Source organism: Lepidochelys kempii, chromosome 3, assembly GCF_965140285.1.
Source record: "Lepidochelys kempii isolate rLepKem1 chromosome 3, rLepKem1.hap1, whole genome shotgun sequence".
In the NCBI taxonomy this organism is placed as follows: Eukaryota; Metazoa; Chordata; order Testudines; family Cheloniidae; genus Lepidochelys; species Lepidochelys kempii.
The window spans coordinates 201,374,557-201,391,987 of record NC_136382.1 but is presented as its reverse complement, the minus strand read 5'-3'; the positions used below and the strand labels follow the sequence as shown (position 1 = coordinate 201,391,987).

The following is a 17,431-nucleotide window of genomic DNA, read 5'->3' as shown; positions in this document are numbered from 1 at the left end:
TATTTTTTTCCTCTTCTTCTGTAGCTCTTTCCAGGTGTTAATTGTTTTTATTACCACACTGTAAAATATTAACTGTAAAATAAATCACAAGAGCATATATGTATGCTTTTTTATTTATTTATTTATGTGTTTATTTATATATGTATATATATAGTTTGTTTATATATGGTTTCATTATATAATATCTAAATATTTAAAGATTAGCGCTGTCTTTATTGAGGTACCATGTAAACTAGCATTGTATAGTTCTGCCCACCTGCAAACTATTTCAACTCAAAGTAATGGGTATGTAAAAAAATCACTCGATCTGATTATCTGCTTCTGCTTCCAGACCTTCTTCTCCGTTATCCTAAATGGAGAAATGCAAACAGTAATTTAGACTTTGCCTATAATTTCATGTGATTAGAACAGCGTGTTGATCTTGGGTGGGGTGTTCTCCAAGATTTTTCTTCGTAGGAGAACTTATGTTTGTCCTTTGTGGATAGGTAGCTTTACTTTTTGGAGGGTTGTTAGAAAATATTCATGATCATCCAGATATGGCAGTCATCTAAGCTGCCATATCCTGGTTTCATGGCAAGCTAACCTATTTAACAAAGAGACCAGCTGGTTAGTCCTCCATGGTATGTAGTCAAGGCTGTACCACAAGGGAAAGAGAATCATAAGTCATGCAATGAGCTTTTTAGCATTTTCCTCCTCATATCATCTCTAACTTGACTGTACATACAGTCCCATGTCTTGGTCAAGGACAACTATATATGCCAGAAATTTGCATCTTCTTCTCCATCATTACAAGGGAAGATAGGATTAATATTTCACATTTATAGCACTCTGTGGCTGAGATCCTGAGTATACATCACTGGTACTCTACTGGTAGAAAAATAGCAACAGGAGCCCTACGGGAATCCTGTTATTTGATCGGCTGAGTCCTGGTGTCATCAACATTAGTGCCATTGCCAAGGTAATCGGCTGGGTTGAGTTGGCGTGTTTGTGCTGGATAGAGTCTTGAGATCTTTGGTCTCTAATCAGCAATGCGGTGTGGATTGCCTATCTAGCACAGACACTGCACCTCTATCCAGCCGTTTACTTTGGCAATCACACTATTGTCAATGACATCATGAGAGCTCAGCTGAGCAAACTGATGGTTTCTCATACAGGTGTTTCATATTGCTACTGTATGAGTCAGGTACCAGTCACATCAGCCACAGAATGCTATAGGTTTGGGATACTTACTTCTATTTCTCTTTGTAATGTTGGAGAAGCAAAGGCAAATTTCTGGTGTATACAGAATGCTTAATAGGAATATAAATTAGTTTAATATTTTTTGTGTCCATGAAGTTTTTCCAGGTTGATAGCTGTAGAAGCAATTTCCTATTAATTGAAACCTGAAAGATCACTTTGTCAGGCTTATTTATTTACTGGGCGTAGATTTCCATTTATGGGTTTTTGCTTACCAAAAGATATGTTCTCCAGTGAATATAAATATGATTGCTCCCTCTCTCCTTTATATTCCACTTTCTGGAGAAGGTTTTTCTTCAAAAGGCTCCCCATTAAGGACCAGAAATTGCTTCTGCTCCACTACACGGAGAGGCAATATAAGATAGCATGTTCTTACTCTGTTGAGGCTTGTAATACAATTTAAAGTAATAAATAATAGAAATATTGTGCCACTATTGCAATAAATATTGCATACAATTGAAATATACATATTTGGGCTTGTCTTCCCATGAGTAGTATGTAGAAATGGGAGGAAAACACCTCAACATTATAAGTGGTGGTCAGAATCTGGAATATACAGCTTATTATCCCATCTTTCATTTTTGTCTTAATAGTTTCAAATGTGTTTTAAAAAGAGAAAACACCTACAATATATTCAATAGCTTTACTTTATATGAAGATACATGTATTCTACCAGAGGGCTCTCATAGGATCTTTTAACATCTTTCTGCTGTGTAATGTTAGATTATTTTCAGCAGAGGGAGTAGTTGGTCCACATTTGAAAGAAGAGCATAAGCCTTTTTGTGGGAGATTCTTAAAAGCAAATGAAATGAAGTTAATTGATGCAGTAAAATCGCTTTTATACGTTTATTACAAAAACTACAGTTAAGTCCTAAATGCACATATTTCAGTTGCCAATTGGCTGGAAATCATAGTATATTGTGATATGCGACAGCTAACATTTAATGAATAGTAATTTGAGCAGATATTTTCAGTTTTAAGCAATACTGATACCTCCTTGCTTCATGGTGTGCTATATGGTAGAATCAAAAAAACTAAAAAATGAGGCATATGAACTTAATTAGGATAAAGTCTGTGTGTGTCTATGCTGCTAAAATATATTAGTGCTATTATAAGTAAGCAAATCTTAACCTTAATTGGGCAGGCTTAAAGCAAAATCATGAACTGTATATAGATTTGAGAAAAAATACCACTGGGCTTTTGTTTAAAGTTGATGAAATGTTAAAAAGGAGAATTCTCCTGAAATTATGTAATTTGCATCTACCCATGCCAAACTACTCAACTAAATATAGTAAGCCATGTAGCCATAATATAAATCAACCTCATATACTATTTATAATATGTTGATCTGTTATGCCTTTCAAAAAGAGTACATCTGAGTTGGTAACTCTTAAGCTTTAGTGAAAATATGCTAAAATAATAAATCTCTTCTCTGAGATGTTTTTTTTTCACTTTGGACTTCCTTGCATTTACACACTAAGGGCTCTGTTCTAACTCAGATTTGTGGACCTTTACTGCCACATATCTGAGATTAGAATAATTGCTGTTAAAATGTTCCACTGGTCAGCCAGGACATTTTGGGCTAGATTTTCAGAAGTGGTCAGCTCCCCACATTTCTCATTGTTGTCACTGAGAGCTGTTGAGGGCTAAGGTCTATAGGTTGCAAACTCCTTGAGGCAGGGAACATGTCTTACCTCTGTTTTGTATGGGACCAAACACACAGCCATTGCTTAATAAATAAATGCAGAGAGAACCCTTGGTATCTTTTAGTTTAAATATAACCATCAAACATTGTTAAAAGTTTTCCTGTTGAACATTTTTACACTTCTTAAAGCATTCCATTAAGGGAAATATACTAAAAAGTTTTAATCTTTTTATCAGGGTGGAAAAGGACTGAATAGATATACTGAGAGAAATGTTTTTTTTTTGTCAGACTGTATACTAGTATTGACGTATACCATAATAACAATAGCATGTGATTTTAGAACAAAATTCTGCCCCCAGATATGTGCGAGTTGCCAATGAGATCGGGTTGGGCCTGAGAATACAGAATTGGACACTTTATTTTGGTGTGGATTCATTGTGGTTTCATTTGCAATATTGGGGCAGGGTAACTTACTTTTAGAAAACCATTAATAAAATTAATATTTCCTTTTTATGTGTCTCTCCTCATTTCTTTGCTCTCTGATTGCTTAGCTGCCATAGACCTTTTCCAGGGTATTGACAATAACTTGTGTATTGAGTGATGAGCCTGTGGCTGACTCTTAAAGCTGATTGTCTTGCTTACTTGGATAGCTACTGAAGTTAATGATTTTGTAAGTTTCACTGGCCTGAGGTAGCCGATCAGTACTATCCTTGTAGCGGAAAACAAGGCTTGACCTATCTTTTCCAGTAAATAGTTCGGTTTAAAATATAAAGTATAGTTAGATTTTTAATCTGTTGTTGATAGGATAGTGGCTAGGTCTTTGTTTTAGGACCATGGGGAATGGGCTGTGCATTTTACTACTCTTCTGAGTAGTTAAATCCATATGTATATGAATGTACTGTTTGTAAGGTGTAGGGAGAGCAAGGGTAAAAAATACTTTATGTAAAAGATTGCTATTTTCCAAGATACTGCTTTTATAGAGTAAACAAAAGAGATTTTCATAAAAATCTGTCATGACAGATCAACGGTTTTGTATCGGGTTCTTGCAGCTGAATGTTTTTCCTACATTATATATTGTGCATATCTTTTGACATATCACTTAGCTTGGAAAACCAGCTCTCTAGAGGGATGGCTTACCTTAAATAATTATAGTGAATGTATTTTTCTGCTTCTTCTTAGTATGACTATAAAGGCTATTTTATATGTGAAATCAAATAGGTTATATTAGTAGGGATACTCTGGCAAAACATTTTCAAAAGAATTAAACTATTTTTTAATATTAAAAAACAGTATGTAAGAATTCAATTTAATCTTAAAAGTAAGATGCCAGAGTTCTGTGAATTGTTTTTAGAGGCTGCTGAATGAATTTTCCTGATATAGAAGGAGGCCCGATAATTTAGTATGTTTTTTGACCCACTTACTTTAAGGGCTATACTACCCACTCAAAATGCTGGGTTCCCAGGGATGGAATTCTTTTCATAAGGGCCATGTAAGTACCTAAAGTAAATAGTATTTGAACTGACACAGGGAAGAAAGGTAAGCAGCAGGATACGGACCCTGGACTTCAGGAAAGCAGACTTCGACTCCCTCAGGAAACGGATGGGTAGGATCCCCTGGGGGACTAACATGAAGGGGAAAGGAGTCCAGGAGAGCTGGCTGTATTTCAAGGAATCCTTGTTGAGGTTACAGGGACAAACCATCCCGATGAGTCGAAAGAATAGTAAATATGGCAGGCGACCAGCTTGGCTTAACGGTGAAATCCCAGCGGATCTTAAACATAAAAAAGAAGCTCACAAGAAGTGGAAGGTTGGACATATGACCAGGGAAGAGTATAAAAATATTGCTCGGGCATGTAGGAATGAAATCAGGAGGGCCAAATCGCACCTGGAGCTGCAGCTAGCAAGAGATGTCAAGAGTAACAAGAAGGGTTTCTTCAGGTATGTTGGCAACAAGAAGAAAGCCAAGGAAAGTGTGGGCCCCTTACTGAATGAGGGAGGCAACCTAGTGACAGAGGATGTGGAAAAAGCTAATGTGCTCAATGCTTTTTTTGCCTCTGTCTTCACGAACAAGGTCAGCTCCCAGACTGCTGCGCTGGGCATCACAAAATGGGGAAGAGATGGCCAGCCCTCTGTGGAGATAGAGGTGGTTAGGGACTATTTAGAAAAGCTGGACGTGCACAAGTCCATGGGGCCGGACGAGTTGCATCCGAGAGTGCTGAAGGAATTGGCGGCTGTGATTGCAGAGCCATTGGCCATTATCTTTGAAAACTCGTGGCGAACCGGGGAAGTCCCGGATGACTGGAAAAAGGCTAATGTAGTGCCAATCTTTAAAAAAGGGAAGAAGGAGGATCCTGGGAACTACAGGCCAGTCAGCCTCACCTCAGTCCCTGGAAAAATCATGGAGCAGGTCCTCAAGGAATCAATCCTGAAGCACTTGCATGAGAGGAAAGTGATCAGGAACAGCCAGCATGGATTCACCAAGGGAAGGTCATGCCTGACTAATCTAATCGCCTTTTATGATGAGATTACTGGTTCTGTGGATGAAGGGAAAGCAGTGGATGTATTGTTTCTTGACTTTAGCAAAGCTTTTGACACGGTCTCCCACAGTATTCTTGTCAGCAAGTTAAAGAAGTATGGGCTGGATGAATGCACTATAAGGTGGGTAGAAAGTTGGCTAGATTGTCGGGCTCAACGGGTAGTGATCAATGGCTCCATGTCTAGTTGGCAGCCGGTGTCAAGTGGAGTGCCCCAGGGGTCGGTCCTGGGGCCGGTTTTGTTCAATATCTTCATTAATGATCTGGAGGATGGTGTGGATTGCACTCTCAGCAAATTTGCGGATGATACTAAACTGGGAGGAGTGGTTGATACCCTGGAGGGCAGGGATAGGATACAGAGGGACCTAGACAAATTGGAGGATTGGGCCAAAAGAAATCTGATGAGGTTCAATAAGAATAAGTGCAGGGTCCTGCACTTAGGACGGAAGAACCCAATGCACCGCTACAGACTAGGGACCGAATGGCTACGCAGCAGTTCTGCGGAAAAGGACCTAGGGGTGACAGTGGACGAGAAGCTGGATATGGGTCAGCAGTGTGCCCTTGTTGCCAAGAAGGCCAATGGCATTTTGGGATGTATAAGTAGGGGCATAGCGAGCAGATCGAGGAACGTGATCGTCCCCCTCTATTCGACATTGGTGAGGCCTCATCTGGAGTACTGTGTCCAGTTTTGGGCCCCACACTACAAGAAGGATGTGGATAAATTGGAGAGAGTCCAGCGAAGGGCAACAAAAATGATTAGGGGTCTGGAACACATGACTTATGAGGAGAGGCTGAGGGAACTGGGATTGTTTAGTCTGCAGAAGAGAAGAATGAGAGGGGATTTGATAGCTGCTTTCAACTACTTTAGAGGTGGTTCCAGAGAGGATGGTTCTAGACTGTTCTCAGTGGTAGAAGAGGACAGGACAAGGAGTAATGGTCTCAAGTTGCAGTGGGGGAGGTTTAGGTTGGATATTAGGAAAAACTTCTTCACTAGGAGGGTGGTGAAACACTGGAATGCGTTACCTAGGGAGGTGGTAGAATCTCCTTCCTTAGAAGTTTTTAAGGTCAGGCTTGACAAAGCCCTGGCTGGGATGATTTAATTGGGGATTGGTCCTGCTTTGAGCAGGGGGTTGGACTAGATGACCTCCTTAGGTCCTTTCAAACTCTGATATTCTATGATTCTATGATATGTCTATTTCAACTGCATTATACAAAACAAGTACAATGTACAGCTTTGGGTGGTGGTGGTCTAATAATAATAATGCTAATTAGTATCACAGCAATACTGCCATCAGGATTGAAGCCCCATTTTGCTTGACACTATGTAAACATAGTAAAATGTGTTTTTTTCCTTCATCTGTCACCTGGTTTTTTAGATTTTAAACAGCGTGAAGGGTTGGAGAAATGGAAATAACATAAAAACAAAGTTATCAGGGGTGATGGGCACATTTATTAATTGCTTTTATTGTTTTTTTTTCTTACTGTGCAATTTCTCTTTCATATTTATGGGGGAAGGAGTGGCAGTATATGGAATGGCAAAAGAGGTGAGTAAATAAGGGAATGGGAAAAAGAATAGAAGAAGAACATTAATCAGGAAAGGAGTGAATGGATAGCCTGATCCCAACCCCTCTGAAATCTCTGGGAAGATCTCCTCAGACTTGAAAAAGCTATGGATCAGGCCTGGGGAAAGGAGGGAGGAATGATGGAGATCAATGAGATTAAGGGTGATAACAGAGGAACCTTGAGGGAAAAGGGTAGGAAGAAGCTGGGGTACATGCCAGTAATATGAGAGAACTTTCCTGGCAGTCACTTGATGTGGTACAGAGTAAAGGGCTGCTGGTACAACTCGTTTAGCCTTCTGTTTTCAGTAATTTAAATAATTAAATTTACTTTTATACCTAGAAAGTGAGGTTTCTGAATTATGTTTTCCTCTCCCATCATGTGCTATGTAAATTGATTCTGGTGGGTGAAGATTCAGTATTATCCCTGTTGTCTGAGTGTTCAGTGTGTTGGGACATTATGATAGAAGGAGAGTGAAATGAGGAAGAGATGTGACAAAAGAGTGTATGCAGGATAAACTAAAAGACAAAATTCAGTAGTCCACAATTTCCTTAAAATTGTTCTATTCTTTTAAGCTGTGCGGACAAAAAATAGGTTATTCAATTTCAGTTCTCCAATAAAAAGTGAGTGTCTGATGCATACTACAATATTTACCAGTCAGCTGTGACTCTGCAAATATTCTTTTTGACTGAGCATGCTAACGTTTCCTTAAATAACAGTAGAGCAGAAAAAGTCACATTGTGTATTTTCTGCATTCATTGTAATCCATGATGTTTGATGATTCTTGACTATTGTGAAAACCCTTCTAACCTGCTGATAAAATGATGACTAATGGCCAGCTGATGAAAATAGATGCATTGCCATGGCTTCAGAAACTTTAGTGTTCATATAAATGTTTCATTTTCCACAGTTGCTCTTACTCGGTCCGGGATGATGCTGCACTTATTCTTTAACAGTTGACAGCTGCTCAATCAAGCCACAACAGTGTGATTGGCAAAAACTATAACTTCCAGTTAAAGTTTTAAAAGTAGTTTAAGGAACTAAAAATGTGAAACTTGAAGAAATCAGATTTGTAGCCTTTTCAGATTAAGTAATACTTTTGAGCTGAGTGATGATAATGAAACATAATGGCTCTTTCTGTGGACCTGACCCAACCCCATTGTAATCAATGAGTTTGGGATCAGGGCCTGTAAGAGTATATTGGCAATAGAATATAGCCTAACTCTAAGGATTTATAAAATTGTTCTGTCACCAGCCTTATTCAGTTTGGCTTGTTAGCCTTAGTTATTTTTGAGGTTTTTTTTATTATTAAGGTAAGTTCAAGGTCTGTCAGTGTTCGCGCTCCCTATCCCTCTCTAGGACAGGTACCTCCAAATCAGTTATAAACAAGATTTAACTTTCATATGGAAACCAAAGGCAGATTCTAGGGGAGGAACTCCAAAGCACTATAATCTTGTTTGTCATCTGATTCACCCACATTTTACCCTGGTGTCACTCTTTTGACTACAGTTACTTCTGACTTGCTGTGAGGCCCACTATGCTTCCAGTAGAAGTTCTTGAAGCAAAGCAAAGTATCACTGCATGGTTCAAAATACATAATATCAAAACTCATATTTTGATGACTGAACTGATACCACTGATATATATATCAGGAATATGAAGATAGAAGGCCAAATGCATTGGATTTGAATGCAGTAAAATTCACATGCAGACTAACCGGTGAGCTTCAGAAGTCTTTTCTTCACAATCCATTTTCTTTAAATTATTTTGTTATTTGTTCTAGGCAGTATCACGTATTTTCCTGTTGCTGAACTTAAAACTTAGATGATAGACTTGAGCTGCTCTTCCTAGCACTGTGCTGCAGTCGCTGGAATTGAGCTGCAACAGGAGTTTAGTAATACTAACTAAAACTGCTGACTGAGGGGTTTTTCATACAAAGTAAAATAGACAAGCTAATTGTGGAATGGAGAGACTGAGGATTTTGGAGGAGAGATGAATTGATCCGCTGTTCCAGGAAGAGGATACTTGATATTCTGTTACTTGAAACACAAGGGGTGATCTGATTAGAACTGAATTTGCATTTCAGATACCAAGGGGAAAAAAAATCTGGTACAAGATAAATTTGTTAGCAGGTTTGTATCATATAGAGAAGACATTACCAAGTACTGACAGCAGCATGGCAATAAATAAATACTGTATGAAAGAAGAAGATTATATTTTTTTGACTTTGAATACATTAGAAGTCATCTCCAGTTTCTCCCATCGCTCTGCGTTCCAGAAAATTGTCCAGCCTGTATTTAAAACCTATGGTAGGAAAGATCCATACAGCTACACTGGGTTTCAGTTCCATTCAATAATAAATTGCAGTGATGGTACCAATAATAATAATAATAAAATATATAAAATTGAAGAAAATTGAAGAACAGAGGACTATGCAATAAAGAAAACACACACAGAATATGAGCTGGTATCCTAACCCAATTAAAAAGCAATTGTTGGTTCCAGACAGTAAATGCTGCTTAAGTGTTTCAGTCTGTGTACTGATGAGCAGTTAGTTCTTCTCACTTGTGAGGGAGAACTGAGGGAAAGACTAGAGATAGTCTGAATGGTAACTGGATGCTGTACAAGAGTATTTTGCACACATGGAGACTCTTTTCTGTCTCAAGTATCACTCTCCTACACAACTGTATCACATGTATTGTGCAATTAGACATTTACCATCAGAATTTTCTTTTGCTGCAATATTCTTTATACTTTGAATGGGAAATACCCTGGGTGGTAACTGTCCATTTTTAATGGTGCCTACTTGTAATGACTGATAAATGTATATGCAGCTGTATCAGCTTGTTACTATTTCCATCTCTGCTTGGTTTTTTTTGAAAGATGTTAGCATAAGGATTGTGCAGTACTCTGATAAACAATGTGCTTGGTTATGAATCTGAAAAATTAACTATATACTGTTTGTCCTTTGATACAGAAATGGAATATTCTAATTGTGTAGCTTAAATTAGGGAGTTTTCAACGATTGTCAAAGTTTGCCTAAGGGATCTAGTAAGTAGGTGCAAGGAGTCTGGTGTATCAGACATTGCTGAAATGAATAAACAGCAGTTTATATGACATACAAATAATTATTGTTCTTCAAGCCTAAACCAGCGTACTCTTCATTTAAACTCAGGGACTTCACAAGGCAATGTCTTTCTTCTCTGTTCCTTGAATGTAACAGTGATTTAATAAAGGACATGGCTATGGATTATTGCTAAGGACATGGCTAAGGACATGGTTATGGATTATTCTGTTTTATATCATCTAGATAAAAACACTGCAAACCGTATAAATGGTGAATGTAAAATATCTGCTGAACTGGAGACTTAGGAAAAGCTAAATTTTAGGCCATTAGTAGGAGGATCTGTTCAGTACCAAAATCCTAGACTTTGGCAGTTAGCAGGGCATGCCATGCATAACTTGCTCTTCTCTATTTTTTTCAGTTCCTAATATTCAAGAGATAAAACTCATTCCAACAGTAGTAAAATAGAATAGAAACTAATCTGCACAACACTACCATACTAACAAGGCAATGTTCATTAACTGAGACCAAGTTTATTGTGAACAGGTGTGTTGTACTCTTATTTATTCATACTGGAGTAGCACCTAGAGGCTCCTGTCAAGAAAACGTTTGCATTATGCTAGTAGCTGTACAGTCACATAGTGACAGGCTGCGTCTCAAAGAGGTTATAGTCTAAACTGAGAAGTGTGGCAACAAATGAGTGTGTCCTACCATAGGAGGACTACAGTGAGAGAAATAAGATCATCCAATTAAATAGGTCACTATTGCACAACGTGTTTCTTTTTAATTTTAAATAAATTGGCTATCTCTGCCAGACATGCATCAAGCCCTTATTGGTTGGCTGTGGCAGGTGTCACAGCAGAGGTTGACCTTGAGGAGAGGGTAGTGAATTTATAGATTTGTGTGGAGCAGGTGTTTCATGAATATGAGATGTTTTCTGTTGCCAGTTCACGAAGTTTAATTGTATCCTTCCCAGAGTTAAATCCATGTGCTTTGGAAAGTTACAGAAGTGAAAAGCTGGTCTTGAAAGACTCCAGAAATTCAAAGGGAAGGTTTCTCTCATCTACTTGTCCCCAATTTCTGGCAGCTGAACAAAATGTTTTGGTTTGGCCTTGAAAATATGTTGATACTATATCTCTCTCAGACAATTAGGACATAGATAAGCATGGCCATTAATTATATTAGGACTGTGATTACAAATCCCTAATCCAAAGAAGTAATTTTACAAATGTTTTGCAATTACCATGGGCATTACAGAATTTACTCTCCTCATTTAGTGTTATTTGCAGAAACTGAATAGTGATACAGACTAGAAAAGGTCTATCTGCAAAGCCCAGTCTATTATAAAACAACGATTCCCCCCTCCCCATACAGCAAAACCGTCACTAATTTGCATGTACTTCAGGGCTTTATGAATTATTCATAAGATTATAAGGTTACAAGGGACCATTGTCATCATCTTCTAGACCACAGGTTTTCAAGCTGTGGTATGTTTATCACTGGTAGTGCATGAGCTTGATGTTCCATCAGTCACTTCCCAGTAATTTTTTATGAAGGTGGTATGTGAACCAGTAACATTTGGGAGCTGCTGCTCTAGACTATGTCCATTAATAGTCGGCATAGCTGACAGCAGAGGATTCTTATTCCTGCTGAAAACCCCAGATTCAGTAACCTTCAGGATATTTCTCTGAACCTGAATATTGCTGCGAATGTTGGAGCACTTCAGCTATAATAAAATACACATATACAATATTGCTAATACAGTGATATTTGGCAGTTGAATGTGTGTGAATGTTCCTTTTTCTATCCTTATTTTAGTGACAGAGACTCACACAGGTGCAACAGTTGGAACAAGTGTTTTAATGAGCTTTCCTTCCAACCCCATTAAGTTTCACCCTGGTCACTATGTTTACCATGAAGTTGGGTCTTGGTCTTGTTCTGGGAGTGGACTGGTGGTAAACTTGATGAAAATAGCAGGAATTCTGCAGTTGAAGGATAGGAACACACACTCTTTAATCAAACATTGTTTTAAAGCCTACTTATTTATCTTGTTGTTATAGCAACAGAACAATATCTCATTTCCAAGCAATGGATAATTCTGTACTACATAACTGCAGGAAGCTTTCCCAGCTGAAAACATGCCATTCCTCATTCCATTTATTGACTAGCTGAGAATTACATTGTGTAAATTTGTCCATGGAACGGGAAATGTTATTACATGTGGCAACATGAATCTAAAAGTAAATGTTTTTTAAGAAACAATGTGCAGAAAACTTAAATTATGAGAGCTGTTGGTTCTGATTGAACCTGGAGAGACTAGGAGTTTAGTAAAATGAAAAATATGCATCGTTTTTATCATTTCTACATATACCTACACTTAGTGGTCAAACAATGGAAAGGTCCCTGGAATAATGTTCCTTGAGTATTGCTGCTCCATGTGTGAGCGGATTAAATCAGATATCTGCAATTCTTCATCACTGGCAATTTTTAATACAAGATTGTATTTTTTAAAAATATGTGATCTGGTTCAAAAGGAATTATTTTAATTCTGTGGCCTGTGGTATTCAGGTGGTCAGAATAGATGATCACACTAGTCCATTCACCATGATCACAGTCTATAAATACCATATTCTGCCTGGACTTGGATAGAAGATCAGTGACTTGAAACTAATGTAAATGATGCTCTGAGATGATCCAGCACCCTGGAGCCCAAGAATCAAATCCCAGTTAATTTGAAAGCAACCTCTAAAGTCATTGTCCAAACTGAGAACTCTGTGCTGCTCTGTAGCGTTGGTCATACTACTGTTACGAACTGAATTGTTTCTTCTGTTCTGTTTGGAGTATCACATTAATTAACTAGAGAGACCTTGGTTGGCAATAATATCATACTCAGGTTAGGTAAATTGACCATCCGTAGTTTAATTGCAAACAGACTTTCATTTAAGATTTACAATTCTTGTTAGTATTTAAAATGGTTGGAGCCAGTGTGCAAGAAACTTTATTTTGTATAATGGTTGCCAAGGTATATTGTGGGTAGTCCATTCCCCTTGTGAAAATCAGACAGGTGGCAACCAGTAGTAGCACAGAATTTTGGTGTCAATTTCTCCCTTTTCCTCAGAGGTCCACTTTGCTTCCTCTTCAAAGAAAGGTCAGAAGGAGAGTGACTCTGATCTTTCTACTTCCAGGATCACTTACTGTTTATTCTGCGAGTGGAGTCCTTTAAGAAAGAGTGATATTGCTTCTTTTCTCCAATACCTATCTTGATTATTTTCCTGATATAGGGAGGACAGTATGTTTGGGGATATGGTCACTTTCTAAAATGCTTATGAGTCACATGATATTTTATAAAGTTTAAATGGCACAGAAGGGATAATCCTGCTGGTGCTCAGCAGTCAGATCAGTGTTGACTGCTCATAAAGAGCTTATGAAGCGTGGGCCTGGAATCTGTGTTTTGTTAGGTTTTTAAGAACAGTGGAAGAATTACTCTGATACAATTGAAAGCCAAAACAGTGTCATGGGGTAGTAAAAGTTTCAAGTATATATCCATAATCTGAAAGAAGAAAATAAAAGGAACTTGAAAATAAAAAAAAATACATTGGAGAGCCAAAATATTAATCTGTTAAAATTTAAAAAACAAACAACACACACACATATGGAGATAGAGTGGGGAAAGTACACAGAAACTTCTGCATCTGTAACCTCTTCCACCCACATTCATGAACTAATCTTATCCCCACACACCTCTCATCTATAACTTTAACAACAGGACCCACATACCATTACTACATGCTGCATACTACCATGCTATAAATTTACTAATGTACATATCACCTCCTACATGTACAATGTATTCTATTCAGGTTCTTATACTGTGCCCATTGCTGTGGAATCTGGGTACCTTCCAGGGGTGCATTAGGGATTCTCAGCCTACCGGGAACAAATAGGTGTCAGGAGGTCATGACACCCATCACCTTCTTTTTTGCTTAGGGGGTGGGGAGTCCCAGCAAGACTGGAGGGAAGTCATGGGGGATCGGTATGGAAAAGGGCAAGGACTTTTGTATTTATTAATCCCCTTCACTGACACAACAGCCACAGCAATATGTACATTTTACAGTTTATAAACACCACAGGCTTTATCCAGCTTCCTCTCATCTTCCCCTTACCGTTCACCAGCCATGTATGCCAGCCATTTCACAACTATGTCAACTGTAACTCTCCACAAAAGCTGGTCTCCCTGTGTTGCAGACCTCTTACATCTTCTGTTCCCACATGGTTTGGCTACTTAATACCTGACTCTGTAAACCATGGGGGGACATTGGGAAAGATGTTCATAGTCTCGAGCTCACTTTTTTTTTTGAAGTTTTGTTGGAGAACCACCAAAGTATATGAGGTTTAAGATGTTCAGAGCCACTGAAGTTCCTAGCCAAACCAACAATATACACAGAATTTAAGTTCTCAGTTATTGTAGATGTGATATTATACTTGTCATCGATGAGACAAAACTTGTAGACAAGTATCTACTTTACATGGAAGAGAGGTAGGAATATGGGATCAAAGTTAAGGAAGTTACAGAACACCTTCATGCTTTCCACACTGCTTCTGTTTTAACTGTATCTAAATTTAAAAGTTCCGGACTTTCTAGTTTTTCTTTTTTTTAAACTTCAGAGGAAAAAATCCTTCAAAGTAACGTAAGTTACTGATATGTTCTAACAGCCTTGACTACCTTGACAAACATTTTTGTGAATGATTTTATTTAAAAAGGTGTTCTGTGTGAATGATTATTTTTAATTTAAAAAGATAGGGGTGTGTGTGTGTGTGTGTTTAATGCCCGTTTTGAGGAATTTGTATCTCAACATTTAATATTCAGAGTCTGGCCTTAGTTGTAAGTGTAATAGCTTGTTTCATGCTCTGTATATTCACAGTTATGATACTGAAATGTTAAGACCACACACAGACAGCAAAGTCTCTAGCCACTTAAGCATGTAAATAGTCTGGCTTTTTACAAAGTGGAAAAATATTTCTGGTGCACTATTTTAAAAAGATCAGCATATTAAAGTGCGGTGTGCAACTGTGTCAACATTTTTTTGGCCATAACCATTAATTCTGTAGCCTCTTGATAATATGTAAAATGTGAAACTGGTTTGTTTACTGCTGGGATTGGTGCAGCAATTACTGTCTGCAGTTTCAAATAGATAATAGATCAAAGAATTACTTTGCGCGATCATTCTGCTGTTTAAAACAACTAAGGTTTTGGGTTAGTGTGTGTGTGTGTATGTTTTTTGGGTTTTTTTACAGATTGCTTTGGGCTCTTGGAAGGGACATTGGATCAATGGGTATCATAAATATTTTACTATAAATACATTTTCATTTTAACAGGCAAGGACAGTTTATTTCAAATAAGACTCTGCTCTTGCCTTTTCACACAGGAATTTGAGCTTTCTGATTGGCCACAGACACAGCAACATATATTTCTTTCTTCACAATCCTAGTTTTCTTGAAACCTGACATGACATGAAGTCTTTCAGATTTTTTTTTATTAATGCACTTTCTCAGCATAGTTAGTTACTGCAGTGATAACCAAAATGCAGACGCACATAGATGTACAGCATGGCTTGAGGACACCCTCATCTTCAGTATAAAGGATTGCAGAGATTACAAGTCCCATCATGCAATGCTCTACCTTGATCTGGCTGCTAGGCTGGTAGGATTAAGATGGAGGATTCGTATAAACAGCCCTGATCCTTATGAGCTGAAACTCTATTAAAATAATAATTATTCTTGTATATAGCGCCTTCCATTTGAGCTCCCACAGCACATATGAATATTAATGAATTTAGTTTCACAACGCCTCTATGAGATAGGGAAGTTATTAACAAGGGAGGGTGACTTGGCTCTAAGAGCCCTGACAAGTTGCCAATATGTTCTTCATTTGGGAAAAATTTGAACACCCCTGCATTACTGCAATAAAAGTTCTAACACACAAATATAATGGTTCTTATTCAACTCCTTTTACAGTTTAATATTTTAAAAATATGGTTGGCTATTCTACATCTCCTGTGCTGTATCATAGTAATAATATTGTGAAAGAAAGTTAGAATAGGAGCACTCTGAGCCAGGGACTCTTTGAGTTGTTTGCACACGGTCTAGCACAAAGGGGCAATAATTCCTGAGTTCTTCAGACATTACTGTAGTTAATAATAACGATAATGTTCTAAAAGATAGATGGTCAGTTCAGTCATAGTGCAGAGTATGCTTAGAAAAATAAAATGTAACTAGTGATAGCATCATGATAAAAATGTGAGGTTTCCTTTAAAGTGTTGTTTAAAATAAAAAGTCTGTGTATTCCATGTATGTAAATATCGTCTTTCACCTTCCTTTCACTGCCAAGAAGGGTTATTTAGTCAAGTGTGGGGGATGAGCAACACAAGTGGCTACAGTGGAGAGGATTTTTATTCCAGCAGTAGCTTTAAAGATGGAGCTGGGTAGGAGCAAATGTGCTTTAACTGTACAAATGTGCATGAAGTCACCCTTCTTTCATGAGGATAAATTTGACCTGTTCAAAATATTTAGGCCAGCTCTACAGTACAAACTTACATATATGTATAACTATGTCACTCGGGGGTGTGAAAAATCCACACCCCTAAGCAATGCAGTTATACTGACCTAGCCTCCGATGTAGACAATGCTATGTCAATGGGAGAGGTTCTTCTCTCAACATAGCTCCTGCCTCTCATGGAGGTGGATTCTACAGCTCGTGGACAGGTTTTTAAGTGTAGACTTGCCTTTAATCTGGTGTTGCCAGTTTGGCACCTAGCCACTGTGGTGATTGGCCCAGTGTTAGAATATGTATATCCCACACACATTTATGTGTATGCTGTATCATGGCATTCTGAATATCACACTTTTTTTCTGAAATATAATATGTTTGTATTCCTTAATTACTTCCAAGAAAATCCATTTTGATAATTTAAGATGTATATGTTGATAGTTGTGCATCTTTAGCTAATTGCTGGTCTCATAGACACAGCCCTGCAAATCCATGGATATCCACAGACAATTTTTGCAGCTGGGATGCGGATACAAATTTTGTATCCGCACAAGGCACTAGTGATCTCCCCAAAGAAATCAGGGTGAGGCAGGAATGGATGGGATGGAGGCAAGACAGACGCTCTGGTCCCAACAGCAGAAGTTGTAAGGAGCCCAGGAGGTGGGTAGGATAGGGGTGGAGGAGGTGGGGATGGAGCTCTGACTGCAGGACACACCCAAATGGGGCGGCTGTTACCCGGCCCTCAGGCTCCACTTTGGCTCTCTGAATCATGCAGCAGCAGGCTGTGATATGTGACTGTAGCCCACTGGGCATTCTGGGAATTGTAGTCCCTAGATTGCTTGGACA

The 17,431-nt window shown here is 38.3% G+C and overlaps 1 protein-coding gene across 5 annotated transcripts in view; it reads left to right on the top strand.

The window, feature by feature from the left end:
• The window catches only part of SLX4IP (SLX4 interacting protein), a 129,748-nt gene that overhangs the window by 15,131 nt on the left and 97,186 nt on the right, over window positions 1–17,431 (top strand). The window lies entirely within an intron of this gene.